At 46.1% G+C, this 27423-nt stretch overlaps 1 protein-coding gene across 7 annotated transcripts in view; it reads right to left on the bottom strand.

Moving 5' to 3' along the window:
• Positions 1-10209: 10209 nt before the first annotated feature.
• LOC307221729 (uncharacterized protein) overlaps positions 10210-27423 on the bottom strand; it is a 68699-nt gene continuing 51485 nt past the window's right edge. For 3 of the 7 annotated variants that reach the window (XR_013841449.1, XR_013841454.1, XM_079986514.1), the window contains one exon: positions 10210-10655. The gene's annotated coding sequence lies outside the window, so the exon portion shown is untranslated. Of the gene's footprint in view, positions 10656-18143; positions 18227-18297; positions 18324-27423 lie in introns of those variants that run through there. The other 4 variants (XR_013841455.1, XM_079986518.1, XM_079986516.1 and 1 more) reach the window with 4 other exon arrangements.

Below are 27423 nucleotides of genomic sequence, written 5' to 3'. Positions count from 1 at the left end.
TAAAGAAAGAAAGTCAGGCAGAGAATAATACGGAGTGGGAATACTCCTACCTCCACATTGCAGTTAATTAGAACACTTTCATAAAAGCAGCAACGAAATGAAATGAAATGAAATATTCAGGGTCGCTTTTACACGCACCAAAAAATAAAAAATAATAAAAATGAGATACTGTGCAGCTAACAAAATAGGTTCAGCTCAAAATAATACATTTTGTTTAAAAGGCACAAACCGGTTTTAATACAATAGTTGTGCTGGTGGGGAGAGTTATGACGACCTGGAGATTTTCTCACCCTTCATACAAAATGCACCTCACACACACACACACACCTCTACAAACACCCGTTTCTGAATGTATCCCGATGATGTCTATATTACCCCCCGGGAACAGAAGGGCTGATTGATTGGGGCGGGGGCGGGGCCCGAAGGCTGCTTAAAAGACAATCAGAGAAAATGAGAGGCGATCGATGCGCACAAAGTGCTGATGGATAGTGATGGGGGGGCTGGAAATGTGTGGGGGTTCACGGGGGGGGGGGGAACCGGATGGGGGCGGAAACCCACCTCTCCTCTTATCTATATTGAGCTGGTGAGCCCCTCTCTCCCTCCCATCCCTAATTGAGGAAGGAGACCCTCGCCTTGGCCCGGCTCTCTGCGATTTGGAGTCGGTCTGCTCCCCCCACCCCCGCGGCCTTCCCCATCCTGCGGCTCGCTGATATTTGTCAATTCCATATTTTCAGCGGAAATGGCCTATTTGGCTCCTCTGGAGGGCCGGGGGGTGCCGGCGGCTGAGGATTCCCCATCCCCATCTTGACGGCTCCGCGGGGCAAGCGGGCTTGGCGATGGGGCGGGGAGGTCACGCCTGACCCCAGGATGCTGCATCTGATCATTGGGGGGGGGGGGCAGCAGGAGCGGGAAGGGCGAGCGCTCCGTTTCTCCAACGCCACCCCTCCCCCCTCCCTTTTTGGGGGAGAGATTTCACGGCTGGCCGAGGACAATGGCCGAATGACCAGTGCGATCTCTGGAGGCAAATAGCCCCTCCATTTCCGGTGCTCAGTTCAAACTGGACAATACCAGCCAGCTATTCCCCTGGAGCAAAGCGGAGCCCTGTTAAAGGGGCAGCGGCTGTGGCAGCTCCAGAAGGAGCACACGCGTGCACAAGCGTACACACGACCACTAGCACCTTCCACTAGCCCTTTTGCCTCCTCTCCTCTCCACACGCGCAAGCCTTCTCTTTGCCGCATCTCTGGGCTCCGGAATAGATTTAATCCCGAGGCCACAAGGGCCCCTCAAGGACGAAGAAGTAAGATCCGTGTTTGCCAGCGTGGATGGGTCCCTTCACACATTACGTTTCAGAGCACAGGACTCTCAGGTGTTTAAAGGCGCCCCCGTAGCCGTCGGTGCAAACGCGTGCGTGGCAAAGGGAGTTAGGACTGGATGCTGCGAGGCTGAAATGGCGCCGAAGGTGGGGGAAGGATTAAGGGGTTGACACGGATGCTACAAGGAGTGGCCAGTGTGGAGGTCAGTGTCCGCCATCCAATCTCCAATTGGAGAGACACACCATGAAAGCGCACAAACGCTATAATAAAGAGATGGAGGAGGCTTCTGAAAAATGTAGGGCTGGCAACAGCAAACAGATCTTAACTTTTTCTGTATAAGCATCTCTTGGGGGATAAACAACAACAACGTCTAACAGGAGACAGCTATCAGTTCTGCTCAGTGGTGTCCAAACTTTTTTCAAAGAGGGCCAGATTTGATGAAGTGAAGGCCCCTGAAACGGACTTTGGACATGCCTCCAGTTACAGATAGGTAGCCGTGTTGGTCTGCCATAGTCAAAACAAAAAAAATTCCTTCCAGTAGCACCTTAAAGACCAACTAAGTTAGTTCTTGGTATGAGCTTTCGTGTATCTGAAGAAGTGTGCATGCACACGAAAGCTCATACCAAGAACTAACTTAGTTGGTCTTTAAGGTGCTACTGGAAGGAATTTTTTTTGTTTGGACATGCCTGATTGTCTCTGGCCTAATCCTACTCTCTTTATAGGCCTGCAAATGAAATCAAGGGTGAAGTTTAGGAACTGACAATCGCGCAATACCCATCTATTTCCCGTTCGGAGCAGGGGAATTCTGAATATACGGATCGTCTTGTAATCTGTAAAAAAACCAAAACATTTTCCCCACAAATACTCTTTCAGAATTCTGTGTGGTGGGACGGGGGGCTTTAAAAAAACAAACATTAAAAAAAATCCCGAATGGCTATACCTGGAAATCAAACTGTTTAGTATTGGCATAGTTAAAAGAGGTGATTTGAAGAGCTTCCAAAGGGTGCTTTAAAAAAACTGAACCAAATCTCCCTCGCGCAATTAATATGTGGGGGGGAGTGGATATGTGGGAGCAAAACTTCAAAGTTTTCCTCCTGTCCGAGGAAGCTTAGGACGGCTGAACGGCAACAACATTCTCATCGCTTCTCCATCAAATATAAACGTAGGACTCTCGGGCTTTCCCTATACAGTAGTTGTCTGTGTTAGTGGACATCTTGGTGAAATGTGCACGAGCTGGCTGCCTTTCAGCCCCGGGAAAAAGGCAGACCGACGGTGCAATTCTCTGCTCGTTTCCTTGGGATTAAGCCCAGGAGGACCCGCACGGGATAGGGGCGGCCAGAGGCAGATTAAAGAGAAGGGTATTAGGTCCCCTAATTAGGAAGGTTCGTTTTCAGCATAACGTATTCGCTGAAATTAGCAGCATCCCACCGTTTTCTCCAGACGAAACCTATCCGTCCTTGCAAAGTGGAGTCTTTTGTCAGTTCAGTATCCAGCAGGAATAGCCTGTCTTCCTGCATCCCGTCAACCCACTTACTTTGGCGTAAGTCCCATCATCAATACAAATCAATACAGATCTGAGGTTCTGCCCCCCCACAAAAGCCTGTCAAAATTCTGGCTACGCCCATGAGTGCCATAGAACTCAAAGGTGCTTACTTCTGAGTAGACATGAATGGGGCTGCACTGCGAGAGAAAACTGAAAAGAGGCCCGTTGCAACGTTATCTTCGAGGGATTACTTGTCATACATCTCTCGACGTTTCCCAGAGAGTGGACAGTCTGACAAAGTGTGGGGGGAATTTATTCATTTGTTTAAAAAGTAAAGACAGATAAGTTTTCTCCCTGAGCCATATTTAACATAACTGGAGTGTAATCAGGTAAGTCACTTAATATTGGAAAGTGATTTAAATTGCACTTGTCTCTAGAATGTCCAGCCACTTTGTATGACACATCCCTGACTCTATACTCCTTTTCCCTAGATCAGGCGGAGTGTATGTCTCCTCCTGCGTGTGTATCAGTAAACAGTGTCACATTCTGAGAAACACTGAAGGAAGAGAAACGTTATATTAAAGAACAGCGCGGAGCTGCACGCTCTGTCCAAGGTGCTGATCTGCGCCGCTCAATGACTCTCTGTAACTCTCCAGGGTGCTGAAAGACACCATGGTTACACACCGTCCAGGATTCTGAGCGGAGAATAAACATAAATTAAAGTAAAACCATATTTGGCAGGACTTGTTCCTTCCCTTTAACTAAATACGTTTCCAGAATCGTCTGGTATTAACAATCTCAGGAAGCTCTCCTGGCCTTCCCAGCAATCTGAAAGTGTTCTGGTACACTTTGATGCAATGAACTTCCAGTAAAAAAAAACCTTCTAAGTCCCTGACTCATATGTTCCATAAAGGAGAATATCAAATGTTGAATGTTATGTCTGTCCTTGAACATTGGATCTTAGGGCAGGAGATAACACAGTTGGGGCTCAAAATGGAATGCGTCATGTGCCCCAAAGTGCTGTAGTGATTGGGTTTTGATTGGCAAGTCCCATCACACTAGAAGAGGATGGGGACCTGAATGGTGTGAATCTGGGTTGAACGGGGGTCTCCCCCTTCTGCCCCAGCTTCAGCGACTTTGGAAGGGGATAACAGATGCCTGTTCTCCCCCCACCTACCTGCAGAGCAGAGACTCCCAATCGAAGCTGGGGGAGGGGCTCGGGGCAACCAAGGCAGGAGGCAGCAGTGACTGAACAGGAACCTGAACAGGAGAGTGTAGTGTTGTCATCTAGAACCAGGCACTGCTTTTGCAGATCAGAACAGAGCCACCCACCCCATAAGATCACACATTTGCAATCCCAACATTCCTGTAAGGCAAGCAAGTCTTGTGAGTGAATGTGGCATATCTCATCTTTAAAAGCTTGGTGGGCAGGGTGTGGAAACTTGTTCTGAACTCCTTGCCTTGTTCCTGAACTCCTGAATCATGTCTTCTATGTCTGCTGTTTTGTCTGTACTATTGTTAGCCTGAATAAAGCTCTCTTACTTACTTTAAAGCACCATTTTTTTCTTTTTTATTAGACATGACCCCCACCCCCACCAAAAATATATATATTGGGAACTGTTGTTTGTTAAGGGTGCTGAGACCCCTATTTGTGTCAGAGAGCTACAATTCTCAGAGGTCCCTGGGAAGAGTGATTGATCGGTAAACCACTCTGGAAATCATAGCTTTGTGAAGGGAATGGGGTTGCCTAACAATTCTCAGCACCCTTAACAAACAACAGTCCCCATGACTATTTATGGGGAGTCCTGACTAACAGTGTCATAATAGTGATTTAAATGTATGTTGCCTTAGAGAACTGAGATTGCCATTGCTATGATAATGGTTATCACTGGAGGCCACACACACAGCTGCTCTGCAGACACTATATATGGTGCTGAAATGGAGTGGGACCATCCAGGGCAACCCAAATCCCACTACTCTACGCAAATAGTTAATGTATGCACAGAATTAGGACTGTTGCCTCATTTCTGTTTGGGGAAAGGAGAAAGGAGAAAGGAGAAGGATCCATCACAATCGCTGCTTCCCTAAAACCACACCATCCTCCATCAAAACAATAGCTGCCTTTTGAAAGCAGGAGCTATTGATTGATTGATCAATTGATCAGCATATATGCCTTGCCCTTACTATAAATTCCCAGGGCAGCTTAGAATAGAAAATCAAAGGAATAATAAGTATTTTAAGAGCAAACAAACACTACAGACTAAATGCCGCAGGATCTGAAATCTAGAAAGAGCTGTGTGAGGCTAATGCAGATGAAGCAGCTTAGATTAAAAGACTTGGAGATTTTTAAAAAGAAAGAAAGTCAAGATGTCAGGAGCAGGTCAGCAATAACTCACATGGTGTCAGTGAAATTAACTCTTTATTCAAAGAAACAAAATAGCTCAAGCCTACTGAGCACAGCAACTCATCCCAGTAGATTTTGCCCCAGTTAGTTGCAAGGTCTGAAGGTGCCCCCTCTCCCACAGCTCCCTAAATCTCCTCCTCTCCTGGACCCTTCCAAGCAATCTGAGACTCTGTCACCTTGTCTGTCTCTGCTTTGCCCTCTTCATACCTCTGCAGGTTCTGAGAAACCAGTGGGGAGGGGAGCCAGTCACAGCAGCAGAAGGAGACACCCTGGCTTCTTCAGGAGCCTGCCTCTCTCTGCCTGTAGGTGTCCCTCCTCTCCAGCCTCTATTTCCGGACTGCTGCCACTAACTCCCTCCACTCACTTAGCCATGTTACCTCTTCAGTCTTCCCCCTCTGACCACTCCTTGTCATCCCACCACCAGTCCCCTGGCTCTGCACCTTCATCCCTTGGAGGTTCCCCAAGCTGGTGCCTCCCACCACTCCTCTGCACCCAACTAGTCCATGACAGTCTACAAGGATCCACCCCTTTCGTGCCATTTGGAAAGATGAATCCTGACCAAGAGCAAAAGGCACCTTATGCAACAGTGTGGGTGAAGGGAAGAGAAGGTTTGCCTCCAAACGATTTCACTCATTGGCCTTACTGTTGCAGCCACCAGCAAGGATGCCAATTAACAACAATTGCAATGATGGCTTTCTGCGTGTGACATGAAGTCCTGCTCATCAAGAACCTTGGCGAGCTCCGGGACTCGTTATGCCAAGGCCAGCAGGTTGCTTGCGACTTCTGACCTAGGCTCAGTGTGAACCAGCGACCTAGAGGTGAAACACTCCATCTCTCATTAGCAGTCAACTGACACTCACTTTTCCTAATGAATTCTACACCCCCATCGAGGAATAAATCAGTTCCTGGAGGGTGAGGCAGGGAGTCCTTTGGCAAAAGTAATTTCAAGCGGGGGTGGAGGGAAGACAGAATGGAAAGACAGCACACCAATATTCCCTTTACTAGCTCATTTGGTGGAACCACTGTGATTTGTATAACAACGATTAGCACTTATACAGGCCTTTGGGGAGTCTTCCAAACTTCACATTGTCTCAGTAAACCAGGGGTGGAGGGCCTCAGGCCCAGGAGCCAGGTGGCCCTCCTGAACTTCAAATATGGCCCTCGGAACTCTTTCCAGGCCACATCCCTAACTGCCCCAGCTTTGCACCCTGGCTGGAATGTATCCTTGAACTCTGATAATGCCTCTTGCTTGCCTAGATGTAGGGTAGAGTGTATAGAAAATAACCTACTGTACTAAAGGTCAAATTTACATTTGCTGCTCCACCCAGTTTTGCAAATAGCTGGCATGTGACCCTTGGAAGGTTGTCCAGAATGGAATGAAGCCCTCAGGCTGAAAAAGGTTCTCCAACCCTGGTTGAAAGGTTGTGAGTTGTTTAGGGCTTTATAAACTAAAATACCTTAAGCTTGGCTCATTGGCATAGAAACAGTCTGTGCATTTTTCTTCAACCAAGGTGTCAGATAGTTGCCCCACAGAACAACTTAGCTGTAACTTCCAGATCAAACTTAAAGGTAGCCCCACAGGAACCCTATTACCAGTGCTATTTTTCTAGAAAAAGAGGTGCCAAAACTCATCATGATCACTTTCCTTGTTCTCTTAGAATGGCAATGGCCCCCACATAAGAGGTGCCGGAACTGAGTTCTGGTGAGTTCTAGCTGGGGGGTGGGTGGGGAGCCCTGCCTATTACCATCTGCTGATCAGGTCAGGGAGTGAATCATAAGGGGCTAAGCAATCCTGTCATGTGACCTGCAAAGACTGGGAGGCACTGAGCATGATCATATTCATCACTGACATATCCCACTTTATGAACTGTCCAACGGACTTCATATTTGTTGTCCCAGTAATGGTCACAAGAGCCCTGTAAGGTAGGCTGCTATTATCACTTCTCAGTGTCTGAGGAATGCAATCAATGATTTGGCAAGATCCTATTTTGGAAACCTCGTAAGGAAGTGGTAGGGTTAGTCACTCTGTGCAAGAAGGAAGAGGGAGAAGGGAGCCAGCTACCTAACCTCTAAACCAGAGTAGGATGAAGCTTGAAGAGCTCACGGGGCAGACTCCATCCTGTCCTTTGCCTTACTACATTGGAGGGGAAACCTGTTAGGATTGCTCCACACGGATCAGAGTCTAAAGGGCATCTTTTTCCACTGTTGACTCATCCCAACCCCCCGCTCCAGTGGGAAACTAATATGGTTAAGACTTTTCAGAGTATCATTCCCTCTGTTTCCAGTGTTCAGGCAATGAGTGCTGAAGTAGCCAAAACTGCACCACCCATGCTCAAGAGGCAGATATCAGCCAGATAGAGAGGAACCTGCAGAACTACAACAAATCTGCAGGTGGAGAAAAATGTAAGACGAGGGAACCCCAGAACAGCAAATGGGGACTGAGCATGTTCAGTCACACAATGCTGACTAAGTGTTGAGGGAATTCTGGAGACCGGAACAGCAACATTCCATACTGCAACATTTTGCTGCAGGTCCAACTGATGTGGGTTGTAACTGGTAATGCCCTTTATTCTTGACAGTGCTGTCACCTGTTGGATGGAGAAAGGTTCTGGAACTTTAAGTAGGCCCACGGCATGCCAAAATCAACAGGATAAGCTGTTCTTGCCACTGCACATCCCAGCATTGCCCATCTTCACCTGTTGGTTTCTTTCTGTCATTGCAGCCAATAAAAGAGAAGGAGGACTTAGGATATGCAGATGAAGATCTGCCTACATTCTGGGCACAGCTGCAAGTAAACCACTGCCACTCTGCCTAGGACTGGGCTGTGCTCCCTGTCCAGCCAATTTCACCCAGCAGAACATTTTCCATTGCTTACTTTTTATGTCTAAAAAAAAATCAGTTGGTCTCTCTTATGCCCCGTACCCTTTATTTGCTGAAATTGTGAGGCTACAGTCAGAAATTGCCTATGGCAGTGATGGGCCAAAGGAGCACATAATCCTTGCAGCAAAGCCACAGGTAGCCAACTATGGTTAAAGTTTGAAATACAATATATCTCTACTCAGATATGTGCCCCATTGAACTCAAGGGATGTTTGTGTTGCATTCTCAGTCTTGATGAACAATTGGGGGGGAAATGCTGCACACATGCTTTTTTACATACAGTGGTACCTCAGGTTACATACGCTTCAGGTTACAGACTCCACTAACCCAGAAATAGTGCTTCAGGTTAAGAACTTTGCTTCAGGATGAGAACAGAAATCATGCTCCGGCGGTGCGGCAGCAGCAGGAGGCTCCATTAGCTAAAGTGGTGCTTCAGGTTAAGAACAGTTTCAGGTTAAGTACAGACCTCTGGAACGAATTAAGTATTTAACCTGAGGTACCACTGTACAAGTAAAAGGACCAGAGATGTCCTTTTTAACAGTCAGAGCTCATTGCTCTAAGAGGGGCCTGAAAATACTCTGAAGTACCAAGGGAAGCAGACCCCACAGGCTTATAGGTGGTTACAGCCCTGTTGCAGGCCCATGCAGAATAGAGTGATAAATAAATCTGATCTGATTAATTAAAGGTTTAGAACTACTGTCTATTTTAAAGCCGCCCCCCTCCCCATTCTCAGAGTGGCCACCAGGCTTGAATGTGCAAGTCATCTTCCTTTAATATTTGCTATTGATGTCTAATACTGCTTTAAAAAAATTATTGAAAAGCAGTATTTAAAAAAATACACTAACGAATTAATGAATAAAGCTTATATGAGAACTTCACAAGGTGTAAAGGGTTACCAAGTAAGTCACTAGCTTTTATTGCAGGGCTGGGGAGCTGCAGGTCTGAATGTGGCCCCTAGGCCTCTCTGCCTGGCCCTTAGAATTCTCCCCAGACTACACCCCTCACTGGCCCTGCCTCACACCCAAGTCTTTTTGCCTGGCTGTAATGTGTCCTTGGACTCTGATAATGTCACTTGCTTGTTTGGGCAGAGAACAGAGAGGGAATGTTCAGTGGCGTAGCGTGGGGGGTGCAGGGGGCCCCGGCCGCACCGGGTGCAACATCTGGGGGTTAGGGTTAGGGGACGCAAATCCATGGGTTAGGGGGCGCAAATTACTTGCCTTGCCCCGGGTGCTGACAACCCACGCTATGCCACTGGGAATGTTAAGTGAGTACAGAAACTAACCCATTGTATGAAGGTAAAATTTGTGTTTGTTCCTCTGCCCTGACCCTGCCTACCACTGGCATGCATCTCCTCATAAAGTTTCCAAGAAGGGAATATGGCCCTGAGACTTAAAAAGGCTTCCCTCCCCTGTTTTAGAGAATAATCTTCTGTTCTTTTCACTCTGTGGGATAATCAAGGCAACTACACCTTAGAGTAATGCCACAGTGAGCATCAAATGATAGGTGCCTGCGTGCTCTCTAAAATCTTAATTCCTATATAGCAGACAAGTTTCTAGGTCTCATGATTTCAGAGGCAAACATGAACAGAGATGTGCTTAAAAGGTTGGAAGGTGAGGAGGGAAATAATAACTCAAAATTCATCATTTAGCTGGAGCAGGGGTAGCTAAACTTTTGGGGGCCAAGTAACCCATAGCTAATCCTCTGAGGGTTGTTATTATTTTTAATTAATCAACTAATTAATTAATTAACCACCCTATACCTGCAGGTCTCAGGGTGGTTCACGATAAAATTGCAACATTAAACACAAAATACCCAATCAAAATTTAAACAGAAACAGTCAAATAACCCTCCCCCAACACGCAAAAACAGCTAAAAACAATTTTAAAAAATAAAAAGCAGTTTAACAGAATATTGCATGGTAAAGGGTATATTTTTGATGCAAGGGGAGAAGGTGGGCATGGGAAAAAATGAAAAGAAAGAACTATTGGTTGTCTTACCTACTAAGGACAGGTTAGGAAGCAACTGGTGTAAACTAAAAATAGCAGATCTGGATTTTTAAATTAAGTTTCTGTTACAAAATCAGTAACAAAGAATTCACAAAATAATTTTTATTATTATTTCTACAAACATAAATAATAAAACATGACAAGGCTAACAAAAAATGGGTCACTAGGGTGTAAATAGAAAATGTATTATTTTACAGTACATAATAATGAGGTGATTACAATGAACCAGTTCAATTGATTCTTCAGTAAATCAACTTGGGAAGCAGAGACTAGCAGGCGAGAGCTAAAGCAGATTTGGATTTTATAAGAAAGCTTCCCAAGGACAAAATAATTTCAGCACTAGCAGAAGCCAGTTCATGCAGGTGTGGCATTGCTTGATTACTTGATGAGTCCCTGAAGAACATATGAAAAAGTGGGAAAGTGCTGTGTTTGAGGTGTCTTTGGACAATACTGGCTGAGTCTCCAGAGGAAACAGGCTGAGGTGGTAGAATGGGCTGTACACTTCAGACAACAGGTGACAAATCATACCTCTGAATGCTCTTCTACAGAAAAACAGAACAAAAGCAGTCTCTGAAAATAGAGAATTAACATGTCAGAGAGGGAGGGGAGAGATTCCAGGCCAGCCCTTTACTTTCTGTGATGGTTTTCTATTTGCATGGAGTCTTGTTATTGTCATAATACAGGGGAATGTCTGAGATAGCCACCTGCAATGGTGACACTCCACTGCCTGGCTCCCATCACATTCCAATAACTTTGTCAGCAAAACTGCCCTGTTAAATACACACATTCCATGCTAAGGGGGGCTGTCAGTTTCTCTGTGAGGTGCCAGCCCCAGCTTTACTGCATCACCCATGTGGTCCTCCTCACTGCAGCTTATTATGTGTTTGGTGCAATTCATCAGAAGTGCCTGTGGAGGCATCCTGTCACCACCTCTTTCCTCTCAGCTCAATACTGCTTTAATGAGACCACAAGCCTAACCCTTAGGTCAGTGTGGCTTGACAAGGGCTACTGCTTGAGCATCAATGGGGAGGTGCTGGCTCAGCTGTGGAAGCGGGTGCCAAATGGCCACGTGTGCCTTGCAGCTGAGTCACACAAGCCTGGTTTTCCTCTCTCCACATAATGCATGGGCTCTCATCCTTTGTCAGCAATAGTGTAGTTAAGAAGAACACACCAGCTGTTCATTACAAAAAGTCTAAAACTAAGAAACAGTGCTTGAGTGTTCTTTTTCCCCTCCTCCTGACCAATCACTTTTCCTTTTGTGTTATGTCTTTTCAATGGTAAGCCCAAGGGCAGGGACTGTCATTTGGCCATTTGCTACAGGGGCCTTTGGGGGCAGAAAATCAGGATAAAAATGCTTTAAATAAATAGCATTTGAGTAAAATCATTTGAGTAAAATAAAAACCCGAAGCAGGGCATCTGAGGAAGAACTTAAATGACAAGTAGACCTATGTGGTATAAGGAGGTCCTTTACGTGTCCTATATGCAGGCCATTTAGTGCTTTCAAGATTAATACCAGCACCTTCAATTTGTCTGAAAACCACCTGCTCCTTTCCATCTGCAACAGGTGGATAACAATATTGAGTTGTTGCTGTTGTTGCTGGTATTATTACACCATTTTCTAAGTGTCCACAGCATGTTGGACAGTACAAGAGAACAGGTCTCTGTGCATCTCCAGGTAGGGCTGGAGATGTCCCCTACCTGAGATACCCCTATCTGAAACCTGGGGAGCCGCTGCCAGTCAATATAGATGATAGTGTGCTAGATGGACTCAATATAAGGCATCTTCCTATATTCATGGCAGGGGACATTCCCAGCCCTACCAGGAGATGCCAGGAATCGAACCTGGGACTTTCTGCATGCAAGGCCTGAGCTGCAGCCCTTTGTCAAAGCTCCTTGTGCCTGGTCCTGCTTTGGTCCTGCTGTCAACCTCCATTTCTTAGCAGGCCTCCAGGTGTATTACCCAGCTGATATGGAGAGGAAGGTGTTGACAGCAGAACCACAGAATGAGCAGCTCTGTAATCTGCTCTAGGATAGGGGTGGGAAGCCTATTTCTTTAGCCCGAGGGTCACATTGCATCATGGGAAACATTCCAAGGGCCACATACCATTGGTTGACAGAGCCAGAAGCAAAAATGGGTGGGTAGGCCACATGCCAGCTGCACAGAAATCAGATATTTTTACACACAGAGACACACACACACACACACACACACAGAGAGAGAGAGAGAGAGAGAGAGAGAGAGAGAGAGAGAGAGAGACTTTTCCTTCTCTATCTTGGCAAGGAATATTTATAAACGAAGTTACAGTGGTACCTCGGGTTACAGACGCTTCAGGTTACAGACTCTGCTAACCCAGAAATATTACCTCGGGTTAAGAACTTTGATTCAGGATGAGAACAGAAATCGTGCTCCGGTGGCGCTGCAGCAGCAGGAGGCCCCATTAGCTAAAGTGGTGCTTCAGGTTAAGAACAGTTTCAGGTTAAGAACGGACCTCCAGAACGAATTAAATACTTAACCCAAGGTACCACTATACAAGAAAAACAACAGCAGAATACATACTTTTTTATTTGATTCATTTGTAATCCGTTTGCATTTGACTTCCCTCCCCTTCTTACTTGGGTCCTCAGTTTTACTTAGTTAACTTCCCCCTTCTTACACATCCATGTATTCAGTAACCTAATTCCATTGTCTTTTACTATTATTTCCTTACAGGAGTTATTCTAAACTGGTCAAAGAAATCTATGTCCAAGGAGCTTGAGGTGGCATAATGGTTCTCCTCCTCCACACTGAATCCCCACAACAACCCTGTGAGGTAGGTTAGGCTGAGAGGCAGTGACTGGCCCAAGGTCACCCAGAGAGCTTCAGGGCCAAATGGGGATTTGAACCCTGGTCCCCCAGGTCCTAGTTCAGCACTCTTCCCATTATGCCACATTATCATAGTTGAAGAATCAATTCCAGCCAAGCAAAAGCCCTGAATGATGGTGTAGTAGGGTTGCTGAGGGGTGTGGCCTAGGGAGAGTTCAGTGGGCCAAATGGAGAGCTGAGGGCCACATTTTACTCACAGGATTTGGGGGGTGGGGCTTGCTTTGGTAAAGCATTTAAAGGACTCAAGGCAGCAACTATTGTAGGAAGGCAACTATTTGTCAGTTGTTTCTACTGTATAACAGCTGGTCTTTTCCCTTTTAAAAACACAAAACTGATGTTTGTTTCATGAACTGCAGAGATCCACTAGATTACAATTTCTAGGTTCTTAAGCATCACAGCGGGATGATTCCAAAATGAGAACTGTGTTGGATACAGCACCCTCTTGTGGTCATATGGAGAAATATGGAAGAAAAAACCTTTTCCATTCTCACTCTTTTGCAAGTATACAGTTGCAATTCTATTACGAACTTTCCTGGGACTCAGAGACATGTATACAATGACAGTACAAGTCTCTTAAGGGTTTGTTTCCAGCCCTGGCATCTTACAGCCTACCGTAGTTCTATGCATGCTTGCTCAAAGGAAGGTCCTACTGATTTCATGGAAGCTTAAAGGACCCCTGACCATTAGGTCCAGTCATGGCCGACTCTTGGGTTGTAGCACTCATCTCGCTTTATTGGCCGAGGGAGCCGGCGTACAGTCATGTGGCCAGCATGACTAAACCGCTTCTGGCGAACCAAAGCAGCGCATGGAAACACCGTTTACCTTCCCACCGGAGCGGTACCTATTTATCTACTTGCACTTTGACGTGCTTTCGAACTGCTAGGTTGGCAGGAGCTGGGACCGAGCAACAGGAGCTCACCCTGTCATGGGGATTCAAACTGCCGACCTTCTGATTGGCAAGGCCTAGGCTCTGTGGTTTAACCCACAGCGCTACCCGCGTCCCTCTCATGGAGGCTTACTTCACTTTAAATGCGTTCTGGGATTGAAGCTATGGACAAGCAAAAAACAAGGGGAAATGCTTTCCTCCCTTTTTTCCTCATTAAGCCCTTTGAGGACTGCTTCATTTTAGATTGCAGCATTTGTTTACAAGTGGGACCTGCAGCAAAATGTTGCAGTATGAACTGCTCCTGTTTGGAGTCCTAGCCAACCAGCCATGCCCTCTCTCAGGGCACACCATTCCATTCCCATTCTCCTCTGGTTTTCTCCCCCACCCACATCCACTCACAACAGCCAAGTATGTTCACTCCCCACTGAGCTGTTTTGGAGTCCTGTACCCCACCCTGCTTAGAGTTTTAATTTTCATCATACTCCTGCAAACTGCAGTTCTGATTTGCTGCTTGCTTATTTAATTATGACCTGGAAGCTGTACGCCGGCTCCCTTGGCCAATAAAGCGAGATGACTGCCACACCCCAGAGTCGGCCGTGACTGGACCTAACGGTCAGGGGTCCCTTTACCTTTATTTATTTATCTGTTTATTTATTTATCTTCTATACCGCCCTATACCCAAAGGTCTCAGGGTGATTCACATAAAATAAAATATAAAATATATAAAATCAAAACAAAACCAACAACCCAATAAAAATAAATCCCCAAAGAGCCAACAATTTAAAAAAGGGTATAGGATGTAGATCAAGTCAGGCAAAGGAATGTTTTTGCCTAGCACCTAAAGGTGTATAGTGAAGGCACCAGGTGAACTTCCCTGGGGAGAGCATTTCACAGATGGGGAGCCACTGCAGAGAAGGCCCGTTCTCGTGTTGCCACCCTCCTGACCTCTTGTGGAGGAGGCACACAAAGAAGGGCCTCGGAAGATGCCAGGTAGGTTCATATGGGAAGAGGCGGCCCTTGAGGTATTGTGGTTCTGAGCCATTTGGATCCTTGCACACTCATTTAGGGCATTCCTCCAAGCCTGCTGATACCTCCCTCTTGTGCATGGATGGTGTTGTTTTGGCAACATAAGCAATGGCACTCACAGTCTGAACACCAGAAACAGAGTGAATGATAAGAGAGAAGTTGCATCAGTATTTCCGGAAATGCCTCCTTCCCCCTGTGTCTACCCTATTGGGATGATGTCTGTGTATCCTCGACATTTCAGAGGAGCAAATAGAGTTTTGGCTACTTAAGGCCTCCCACTCAAAGAATGCTATTAGTGAATAAGATTCAGTAAATTTTGTATTCACTTTATAGTGCGTGCACACACAGTTTTCAAAGCAACTTGCTAAACATGTTAAGAATCTTTCTAAAACACACCAAACTGCTTGGAGCCACCTAGAACTATCAAGTTGTATCAAATGTAGCGCTAAATTGGAGACATTAAGAAGAGTATTTGTTCCACTGGCTAAATATTTTGCACAAGTGTAACATGGTTGCACAAGAGAACGCATAAGCAGGTTGCTGGTAACAGGGTCATGCAGCATATTTTACAATTTGTTGCACAACAAATTTCTGCTTTTGCAACTGTTGCATTAGATTCTTCTGTTTCACGACATTAAAACACACCTGTCTGCTAGCACAAGAGCCATTGCACTAGAGGACAGAGAACACTGGAGGCAGCCCATAAGCTGCAATATGGGGCCCACCTGCAGGAGCCCATGCATGCAGGATGGAGAGGGAAAGCTCTGTTGTGTTGCTGATTTGAAAGTAATTCAAACATATCAGCTATGAGATCCAATAATTGGGGTTAGTGGGAAGAGAGATAGCTATAGCATCAGTATCAAGATTATCTTACCACTTGTAAGATCCTGGCCTGTGTGGGACTTATTTCTAGCTGCTTCAACAGCCAGGAATTCCAGCTGCAGATTAACATTTGTTAGAACATTGGAGAATGGGGTGGGGGTGGGAACCTAGATACACATTTTCTCAGTGTAATTGGCTGACACTGTTAGCTAAAACATGGTTGCATTATAAAGACCACCAGCAGGTGAATGGGATAACATGAAATTTAAAGGTACAGCATCCAATATATACAGAAATGAGAATACAGACGACAGCCACATTAACATGAAAATTAAAACAAAACAATTTAGGTATAATTCAGTGTTTAATCCTCCTGGATATAGGGATTTAAAAAGGAAAATCAACCTAGTTTCTTGCTGGTGTAAGAGTTTGACATAATCTCTCCTCATTCCGGTTGTTGTTGTTGTTTTTAATGTCCCATAAAACTGTATAAAGTAAGTCTGTGTCAGAATGGTTATGCTTCACAGAGTGATCCACCAAAGTGACTTCATCACTTTCTAATGTGGGTGCCGACGGCACGTGTAGTGGGACCAGGGGCATCTTAGCCTTAGAGGCTAGTGGCGCAGGGCACCAGGGAAGAGGCGAAGGCTGGACATGGCACCTCCTGGCATCAGCTCACCACCCTCGCCCACCTCTGCCATGCCACGCCGAAGCAGCACTGTGCCCGGAGCCGAGCCTCTGTCTGCCATGGCCACCATGGCACAAAGTGGCCAGGTGAGCCAGGAGGCGCCGCATCCAGCCTCTGCCTCTTCCCCGCCGGAGGAGCTGCCCTCCAGCCACTGCCCGCCTCCTTCAGCCCTGCCGGCAAACTCTGGGAAACGGGGGGAGGGGGGGGGCTGGAGGGAACTTTGCACCACGGCACCAGATATGCTTAAGACAGCCCTGAGTGGAACTGATGTATCAATCAATTGCAGCCATATTGTGTAATAACCGTTTGTAGAATGTTCTGGTATATCATCTCATTTATTGTATTTGAATGTAATTGATTTTATTTGATATTATTATCAGCTGAGGAAGAACATTTGAAACAGTTGGTTATCCTGGAAGGACTGTCCTGCTGCTGTTTTTGGAGCACCAACATCCTTCAACTTATTCCCTGCAAAACACTGCATAAGTTGTGCTTACACTTACCTTGGTAGGCATGTTGTCTCAAGCTTGAGTGATTCTTTGTGATGTTATGCCAGCCAAAAAAATCCCTTACTTTGGGACATTTTCTTAACTCATATTAGTTGGCGTCACCATGTATATATTGTATGCTATCTGACTGTAAATTAAGATACAATTCAGTAGTGATATAAAAGTGTTGTAATCATATTATTAGCCTACCGTGTTGCTTTTGGATTGTCAGATTTTTCTGTTTGCAACACAGGGGATCTTTGTTGTTTAAATCTATTGTTGGCCATCTTGAGAATTTCAGTTAGTAGGCAGGATATAAATACTCCTAAAGAAATCAATAAATGCATCACTTTGAAATTCAACTTGAGAAAAATCTAGCAGAAAAGAAGCACAGGAAAGGTCACACTTATTCTGTTAGCTGCCTTCAGTTTCCTTGGAAAAACCAGTCAAGAAGGCTTCCGGTCCCACCTGCCTTAACAGAGGCAGCCCCCATGATAGCAGGGGATCGTCGGTGAACAAAAAACAAGGATGACAGAGGGTAAATCATCCTTGCAAATTCCCCCCAGGTATAGGGAGAATGATCTTCACCTGCAGTTTGTCTCGGTACCTAGTTCTCGCTCCAGCATGGTTTGTGGGAGGCAGGGAGTGCAAAAGCACTTCGCCTGTTGAAAACCTTCCTAAACCCTTAACCCCCATTAAGAAGCAGATGTTCTCCATTTAATTGGATCTTTAATTGGCTTTAAAGTACCAGTGCATGATGGGAAAGTGTTGCAACAACATACTGCAGAATATACCAGCTACATGGATCAAAAGTTTTAATTGAGATAAGATTTTCTTCAGCGTGAGAGTTGGTTGGGGAGAGGAAGTTTGTTTATTCTAAGGTGTTTTTTTTTACATATTTATGATTTGGCAACCCTCTCTGGAAAACAAGATACAAATATATTTACAAGTGAGGAAGGGATGTTGGAGTAATATTGATATTAACAAGCAAAAATAGAAACTTTGTGTGATCTGAAATGAATAAAGGAGGGGGAAGGGAAGCTCAAGTACGACTATTTTGGAAAGAGAGTAATTCCCCTCACCTCCATTTAAAAACACCAGAAAGAAAAAAAGAGACTGAGATTTGCGTGTGCTACTGACGGAATGTAATCTAAGATGAAGTTTAATTGGGCCATAAATCTCTTGCTGAAAGGAAAAGAATTTGGGAGCTGTGATAAGAACACTGCAGAGATTCTGGGAGTTGGAAAGGAGTATAAAATCTTCAATGCATGTGAAAATTGCCTACCTTTTCCTAGTCTGAGGGGGAAATGGCGAAGGTCTGAGACGTGTTTTACTAGTGAGACAGAATGGTTTCTAGCAGACTGTCGCCTGTTCTGAGACATCGAAAGAAGGGATGGAGAGATAAGACCTCTGAGAAACTTGGAGATTCAGTTCCGCCCCAAGCCATGATGGGGGAAAACAACAGCTGGGAAGTGAAAGAGACAACACCATATAAGGACAGAAGGAAGCTCCATGGACATAACAGCTTTCACACACAGGGAAGACTAAAGGCAATAGTTTGAGTTCCTCACTTGAAGCTTTATAAATTTACATATTGTCACATCACGAATGGAAATAATTACTTATGTAGCTGTTGACTAAGGGATTATTATTATAACTGAAATGTAACTGACATTAATCAGGATTATGAAACGCTGGTGATATGAGATCGGAAATGCACCCAAACCACCATGCGGGGAGCCATGTATTAATTGCAAGTTGATTGGCATTTTGATAATTGTATAATTTGGGAATTGTTTTCCACAGATCTGAGGGCAATGAAACAATCGCTGAGATGGCTAGAGTGCCAGTGACGGATAACTCATTCTGAAGCTAACCGGACACGGGTTAGAGCTCAATGTCAAGCCTACGAAGTGGCAATAGTGACGGCGAAGAAGACTTTCTTCACTGCCTCTATTGCATCTGCAGAAAATAGCAGCAGGAGACTCTTTTGGGTGGTTCGCCTAAACATAGAACAGGTTACAAGGTGGGCACTTGGCAGGGTAGCATAGGGCTTTAAGGTAGATGGCTTGAGCTAAGATGTTGTCCCAATACTTGACATGCCCACTGTGCTCTCCTTTTGATGCTTAGGGTGGGCACAGAGATTTGCATGAGTCTTGTCCTGAGCCCTGGGACCAAGAGAACAAGGAGGCACTCCTGTGTGCAGGCTGGGTTTGCTCAAGCCACCTCAACTGGCACTGCATCCTCGGAGGTGGAGGGGGATTTGATGGTGCCAGCACACTGTTCAACCTAGGCTCATGCACCTCTCTTGGGGAGAAGAGTGCTTTGCTAGCAGGAGATGGGACAGGGGCCGATTCAGACACCTCTCCCTCAGCACTTGTGACATCTGTTGTCACTGAGGTGGAGCTTTCTCCCAACTACTCACTTGACTCCTCCCCAGCATCCAGATCAGTACTTCCCAAACTGCTGGGCCTCTCCCCAAGACTCTCATCCCATTTCTCCTTCTCCTCCAGCCTGCCAAGAAGTCTTCAGGAGGCGTCTGACAAGTGGTGACTCTGAAGCAGCAGAGTGAATTTTGAAAAACAATAATAATAACAATAAAAGGAGGAAGAGGAGGAGGAAGTAGTAGTGAGGGGAGGTAGTTGTTTTGGTGCCCTCCAAAAGTTGTTGGACTACAACCCCCAACAGTCCCAACCAGCAGGGCAGCAGGGATGATGGGAGTTGTAGTTCAACAATATCTGAAGGGCACCGCATTGCTGTCCTTGCGCTATGCACAGTCCTTCATTTCCCTGGCTCTATTTCACGGAATTGAGATTTGCTGTTTTATTGTCTTCTTCGCCCTATAGTTTTTTTGCCAATAGAAGCCACCCTGGTTTTGCAAAGCAAGCAAGCCAAGCTCTACCATGAATAGCAACGCCAGCGCCTCCTCCAGCGCAACCTTCCTCCGTGCGCAAGTGCGGACGCGCATGTGGGTGTGAGAGAGTTTGGCACCAAGGGCGGAGGGATGCTTCTCTGTCTTGTCCGAGTAATGTAAAAGGAAGGAGGCTCCTTCCTGTTCTTTCAGCGGTGGTGTGGTCACTCGGGGCCGCCTTGCTTCAAGGGGTTGGCCAACCCCACTGGTCACGTTCTCAAATAATGGCTTCATTAGATTGGAAGAAGTGGATGGTGACCTCTTTGAAATGGACTTCCTGACCCTCGGTGACCTTTCGCCCTCCTGCTGACAGCCTGTAAATCTTCTGCCTCGGGACTCCCCACTCCCAGGTAACTGCTGCAATGCAGCCAAGGCTCAGGGCCAAGCAGACATCCAGTCTGTAACCACAGAAGAAAGCTGTGCTGTGCTACCCTAGGGCACTGCAGTTTCCAGCAGCAGCTTAGCACCAAAGGGTATGTCTCTGTGGCTTTATTGTACAGATCCTGCTTGCTTGCTGGCTCACGAGAGCGTTCTGATGGATAGTGGTCCATAGGTCAGATCTGTCTCCTGTTCCTTCCCCCTTAATGGTGCAAAGGAAATGGACAGGAATACATTTCCCTCACCCGCTCTCTTAGAACACCAGAATTCAAGGATCAGCCAATGTAAATGGGCAGTGGGATTCAGGACACACAAAAAGAAGGTCCTTCTTCACACAGCACAAAGTTACGGTACTTTACGGCAGGGGGAGAATGCGGGGAGAAATCCAGTGCAGTTCACATATTAATGTTAGTCTACTGATGGCACTTTGCAGTTCCAAAAACATTGCTTGAACCAAAACGCAGCAAGCCTTTGAAATTCATGCTTCTCTGAATTTTGCAATGCAGCTCCCCAGCTCCCCAAAAGGTATGTATGAAAATGCATATATTAAGGGAGGAATGAGCATTAAAATGCATGAATTAGCAAAAAGCAAAGCATACAAAAAGCATTTTATTAGAGAAAAATGCTTGCAGTAATGTATAATTAGGACTTATATATGTGCATATTAGGGGAAATTCACGCTATGACAAATTATTTTTTTTTAAAGAAAGATTGCAAACTGTTGACAACTTTAACAAATGTGGAAAAACTAGAAACACGAATTGACAGATCTGTCCAGCACAAGACAGGGGTAGTTAATGAGGTGTCCTTCAGATCTTTGCTTGTTTGTTATATTTGCTAGTAACTTTTCTCAGAGTGACCCAAAGTGACGTACATAAAAACCAGTTATGAACATCCAATAAAAATCTAAAAATGCAGCTATACAGCTAAAAAGCGGGACTTACAGATCCCATGCCACTACAAGAGGTCACAATGCCACCATACAAATTATGGGTCAAAAGCCTGGTTTAATAGAAAAGTACAGAAAAAATAGATAGGAATGGTGCCAGGTGTGCCTCCCTGGGGAGAGAATCCCACAAGCAGGGGCCCACCACTGAAAAGGCCTAATCTTGTGTTGCCACCCTCTGCACCTTCCAAAGAAAGGCCTCAGGAAATGATTGCAGGGACCAGGTTGGTTCATGTGGGGAGAGGTCGTCCTTGATGTCCTGAGGTCCTGAGCTGCATAGGAGTTGGACTCCAGCAACCTTTCGAGGGCAGGACATTGCACAGTCCTGCTTTATGGAATTCAGGACCATGACATGCAATGATGGCCACTGGTTTTGATGGCTTTTAAAAGTTCTTTAGAAACCAGACAAGACATGGAGAAAGGTAACTGCACAATCCTATAGATGCCTGCTCAAAAACAGGTCTGAATTAGTTCAATGGATTCATCTGATCCCGATATTTGCATACTACCTTTCAGGCAAATGCCCTCTTTAGGTGCCACTGAACACCACCACTTTCACCGCCATCACTCTAAAAACCTATCTTCCATTTTACAATGCAGAAAGTTTAAACTCTGGGAACACTCACTCCTCAAGCCCAGTTCCTCCGTGCTCCCTGCCTGCCCTGATCTTTGTTTGCATGTCAGTGACCTTTGGCTACAAGCAAAAATCAATATTGGAGGCCAGGGTCCACCACTCCCCATCTCCTGGGGTCCCCGAGTGACCAGTGCCTCGGTCAGTATCTATAATGAATCTCAAAAGTGATTGAAGAGCTGTCAGGCAGCTGTCTGTTCCCATCACCGGGGAAATGGCTTGGAGTGGATGTATTGATCCAAAAGAGTCACAGGTGTGCTGCCATGAGTCTCCTGAATATGGCACTCGGACAGCAGCTTATTGCAACCAAACACACTCATTTACAAAGGAGTGCTTTTCACCTAGCCCTAACCATGTGGGATCTATTCTTAACATCAAATCTGGCGATGTTTTTGTAGGTGACTTTGATCATCACCTGCAAACCGTTCAGGGCTTCTCACCTTTTTTTTTTTTTTTTATTCACCAAGATGCTCTGACTTTGGGGGCACCAATATGGCTGGGGGGTGGGGAAGCTACAGCCCTTGGCCTAATTTCATGCACCCTGCTGTTAATTGAGGCTGGTGTTAACAGAGGCAGGGGGAGATGAGAGAGAGAGAGAGAGAGAGAGAGAGAGAGAGAGAGAGAGAGAGAGATTGCAGAAAGAAATCTGGACACACAGAGAGGGGTGCAGCGAGAGAGATGGGGCACAGAGAGAAAAGGATGGGTGCAGAGGGGAGAGAAAGAGAAGGTGGAATAGAGAGAGACAGAACTTGCTATGCAGCACTGCAAATGCCACCCACCATAGGATGCAGCCCCTCAACTGACTTTCCCCAGGGGCCCCAGTCCCTAAGGGCCTTGGCTGCTGTACAAGATTATGAGAATAATCCAGTTTGAATGAACCATCTCGTCCAAGAGTGGAAATCCAGCCCAGCCCAGTTGGATGACTCTAGACCCACAACCAGGGCATGAAGACAGCAGACCCTTCCATACATACTCATTTAAAATCTTTTCCCCTTGCCTTTCAAATATTTTCTCAGGGTGGCTCACAACAGCGCACATAAGATCCAATTTTTAAACATCCAAACAAGGAAGGAACAGCGGCAACAGCAACAAAAGCAGACTTGACAACATGAGCCCGTAAGTGTCTTCTCAGAAGAAAGTCTTGTTAAATTACTCCCAAGTCAGTGGGTCTAGGGTTGCAGATGGTGTTGAAAACCACCAGCAGAAAGGTATTCTCAGGGGATATTAAACCCTGCCAAAGTCCCATATAAACAACAGCATTTTGTAACCTGCTTCTAAAAGCCATCAGAAGAGGATAAGGGTGGTACGTAGAGATATACTGCCTCTGAATATGGAAGTTCCATTCATGGCTTCATTGCTAATAGTTTGCCTTTGAGAAACCAGGCTCAAACAAGGAAGGGCAAACTATTCGGAGGCCTCGGACAAGTGAGGGTGGGCAGCATGAAGGCACAAGGTGGATGGAGCATCACTTCTCTCCCCCAGCCCTATTCTCCCCTCTGCATTCATTCTCCCTCCTCATTCATCCACTGCTTTCTCTCTCACACAAACATCCACCCTGTATTTATCAGCGTCATCCATCCCCTCCTTTCATTTCCTTCCTTATCTCTCTCTTTCCCACAATGAATTAGGGTCACATGTGGCCGTGGTTCACTCTGGTAAGTGACACAAGGCAGGCACAAGGAACCTCAGGCTTTGGGGACCAGCTTGGGGACAGTGCTTTTCTTTTCATACATCCAATTTTTAAACGATAGGAATTTTAGCTGCCCCACCCCACAGATAAAAGCTGAAGAGGAAGGGACCTCTCTAGCTGGACCTCAAGACTCTCCCCAGACCACATACCCCCTCAGCCACAGCCCCCACCAGCTTTCTATGCATCTTCCTTCCGTGTTTTTGCCTACCTGGAATGAGTCCTTGAACTCACATAAATGCCTCTCAGTTGCCTGGATGGAAGACAGAAAGGGGTGGGGGTGTACTAGCCTAGTGGCATACAGGTAAAATGTGCATTTGTTGCTCTGCTTACTTTTACTTCTTACCCTACCAAGGACTGGCATGCAGCCCCTTGAAGATTACCCAGAAGGGAATGCCATCCTCCTCCTTTCACTCTGATTGACTCCAATCAACACAAAAGTGTGAGAATACTTCTTGTCTGAAAAGCTCCCCTTCCATGTTGATTGGGTGGCTGTAAGATGCTGGAGACAGGGACCCTGCTGCAGAACTTGTAACTTGTTGCATATTTAACTTGTGAAGGTTCAGCTTTACATGTTTGGCAAACAAGTAAATTAAAAAAGCTAAAAAGGGTGTGGGCATCCGGGGGGGGGGACCTTTAGCAATTCCACCCACCATTGCACTCACCTCGAGAGTGCTTGGAGGTGCACGAAGAATGTGTTTTAACTATACACTATTTTGGCTTTATGCACCATCCCCAGAACATAACCACCAGGTAAGTTGAGAGCACCTTGCATTAATAGGTCTCTGACTCCCTGCAACCCCAAACAACTACACCTTTGCTTGTGTCCCTCAGTTTCCCGGACCAGGAAAATTCTGGTCTGAAATGTCTCTATTTGATCTGCCTGCATCTCCCTGCAGCTGGCAGGCCCAACAGTGCAGGGATAAGGGACACCGTCATTGATCTGCAAGGTTTGTTTTTGGGTAGAGTCCCTGCGATGGCAGGCAGCAAAAGAAAGTAAATCCAGTAAATGCCTAATTAAAATAACATGGAAATCTAACCATAAACTGCTGCCTCTTTTAGCCAATAGATGGCACCAGATATGACAATACAGGCATGCTTACAATGGCAAGAAGCTTCTTATTTAAACTAAAGCCATTTAACGCTAACGTTTAGGTCAGAAGAGAGGCAAGAAATAGCTTAACTATAAGATAGTTCTCCAGCTGAAGTTAGCTGCCTAGGGCAAGACGGTGGTGGTTTAATTTCAGGCAAGTAAACAGTGAAGTGAAGTCTTAAGACAGAAGTGGAGGATCTTTTTCAGCCTGAGGGCCGCATTTGTTTTCCAAGGGCCACATAACAGTAGTGGGCGGGGCCAAAAGGAAAATGGGGCAAAGCAACAAATGTAAAGTTTACCTCGACACACACCACTCTGTATACTGCATTGAAGCACCCAAGAGACAGAATTTCAGGGCACATTCCAGCTAGGCAAAAAACATCGAATCTGATATAAATGTTGCAGCTGTTATGGTAAAATCTGGGTGCGAGGCTGCTCTGCCACCCAGCTCGTCGGACTAAGTCCGCGGGTCCCTGCGGAGGAAAATGAGCTCAGCCGGAGACAGGAGCAAGCTGCAGAAGATCCAAGTTTATTGCGCAACAGGTTCAAGGCGAGATTGAACAGCGAGAAAGGGGTGACATGAACTTTTGAAACTTCCCTCCATGTCCCAGAATACAGTGCAAAATACATCCCAGTTACATCATGAATACATTAAGAAGAGGTTGGGTTACACGGGATTAACATATGGAGGAGGGAGGGGGGAATATGCAGAGCTGGAGATATGTGCAGATAAGCACATCCTGAGTACCGGTGATGAGAAGACAATGGTCCATGTACTGCCATTGCCCGGAGGAAAGGCTTGGCAGAGTGATTTGACAGGATTAGGGTCTTGACACCTTGCTTGAGGGATTATGGAGGACAGGGGAGGTGTCATGGAGTCCTAGAGAAATTGAGCAAATTGGCACATTGAGTGTCTATGGATTTTATAGATTTTAGTCCCTTTTGACATTGACAATTGGAAATAAATGGATATATTGTAGCGAAGAAGGTGAAGAAGACATGCCCCCCCCTTCCGTATCACAGCAGAGTGCAGAAACATGTAGCCTGGCAAGACTGTTGGTTGAAAGAACAAAGAAAGCTAAGCTCTATTACACCTGGCAAGCAAAGTCATTCTGAGTACAGTGGTACCTTGGGTTACATACGCTTCAGGTTACAGACGCTTCAGGTTACAGACTCCGCTAACCCAGAAATAGTACCTCGGGTTAAGAACTTTGCTTCAGGATGAGAACAGAAATCACACAGCGGCGGTGCAGCAGCAGCAGCAGGAGGCCCCATTAGCTAAAGTGGTACCTCAGGTTAAGAACAGTTTCAGGTTAAGAACACAGCTCCAGAACGAATTAAGTTCTTAACCAAAGGTACCACTGTACAAGCTTCCATGCAGCCATCATGGAGTTATGAGGCTAATGAAAGGAAGGCCCAACATGAACATTGAAGAAGCAGCAGGAAGGAAGTAAAGCTTGAGAAAACAAAACAAAACAAAACAAAACAAAACAAAATCTACAGGTAGTTACTCTTGAAGGAATCAGTGAGGGAAGAATTGGTTGCCTTTCTGTCTATCACTCCCCACCCCCCACCCCCAGTTCAGGTAACTTCTTGCAAGCGCTGTTGCTTTACTCCCAAAAGGAAGAGGGAATGCTGCCTGGTGAGAGTTATGAGGACAATGCAGAGATACATAAGGCTCCCCACCCCTGCCTTAAGAAGATAAACAATTGCCCGCAGGCCTGGACAACTAGCAACCCACCAAGACAAACACAACCTGCTGTGCCCAAGGGACTTGATGGAACATTTATTATTACATACCAATCCTCCATGAATTTGTCCAATCCCACTTTAAAGCCATCCAAGTTGGTGGCCATCACTGCCTCCTGTGGGAGTAAGTTCCATAGTTTCAGTGGCATAACATGGGTTGCCAGCACCCTGGGCAGCGCAGGGGTTGTGGGGGGTGGGGAGGGAGGGAAACGGATGGCATATGCATGCGTATTCAATTGCCTAACAACATCTGTGGTCACCAGTGCTTTTTTTGTAGAAAAATAAGTACCAGTACTCATGTTACAGTAAGTGCCACACTTTTTAACAAGAAGAAGAAAAAGAAGAACAAGAGGTACTGGTTCTGCATACCCTTGCGTACCCCCGGGGGGGGGGAGCACTGTGTGTACCCCCGGGGGGGGGGAGCACCGGGAGACTGCAACCACAGAGATAATAAAAGGAGTTGTTCCATCATCTGGAGAAGTCACTTCCTGGTTCGTATGGTGTAGCCGTTTTCAACGGAGCTCAGCAACAGAAGCATGCAGCCGTACTGAGGCAGGGGGTGAAATGTTGCACCCCCTAACAATTTTGCGCCCAGGGCAACTGCCCCTGTGGACCCCTCACATACGCCACTGCATATTTTAACTATGCGCAGCAACAGCTAGAGGATGTTAAAGCAGCTCGTCTTCCCTCCACCAGCCTGCTCTTCTGCTCTCAGTGGAAGCTTCCAAGCCTTCTTTTCCTTTCATTAAAAAAAAGGTCAGGAAACATGCAAATTCATGTCAGGTTGGGCCCTTTACCCCATGAACAAGCCAATCCATGAAGGCTGGTTCATCTGGGGGAAAGCAGCGCTGCTCCACCAAGCTCAGTCTCCCTCCAGTTGCCTGCCTTCTTACTTACAACCACACCGATGAGGTGGCCCTAGCTGCCAACTTCCTCCTCCCTTGCCTCAGTTGTTGCCCTAGCAGAATGCAGCAGGGAGGAAGGTGGGGACAAAGCTAGAACCAGTCGACTTTGCCTGCCATTGGCTCCGCCTACTGCGGAATTCCCTGCCTTTCGTCCTGCCAGCCTGACTGGGCACCAGCTGCGGCTGAAGCCAATCTACACCACTCACAAAGAACATGCCACACACTTGCATCGAGAGACTCTGTTAGGCAGAGTTTGCTAGGGGGC

Source organism: Podarcis cretensis (assembly GCF_951804945.1).
Source record: "Podarcis cretensis genome assembly, chromosome: 8".
In the NCBI taxonomy this organism is placed as follows: domain Eukaryota; kingdom Metazoa; phylum Chordata; class Lepidosauria; order Squamata; family Lacertidae; genus Podarcis; species Podarcis cretensis.
This window is presented reverse-complemented; position numbering and strand designations above follow the sequence as displayed.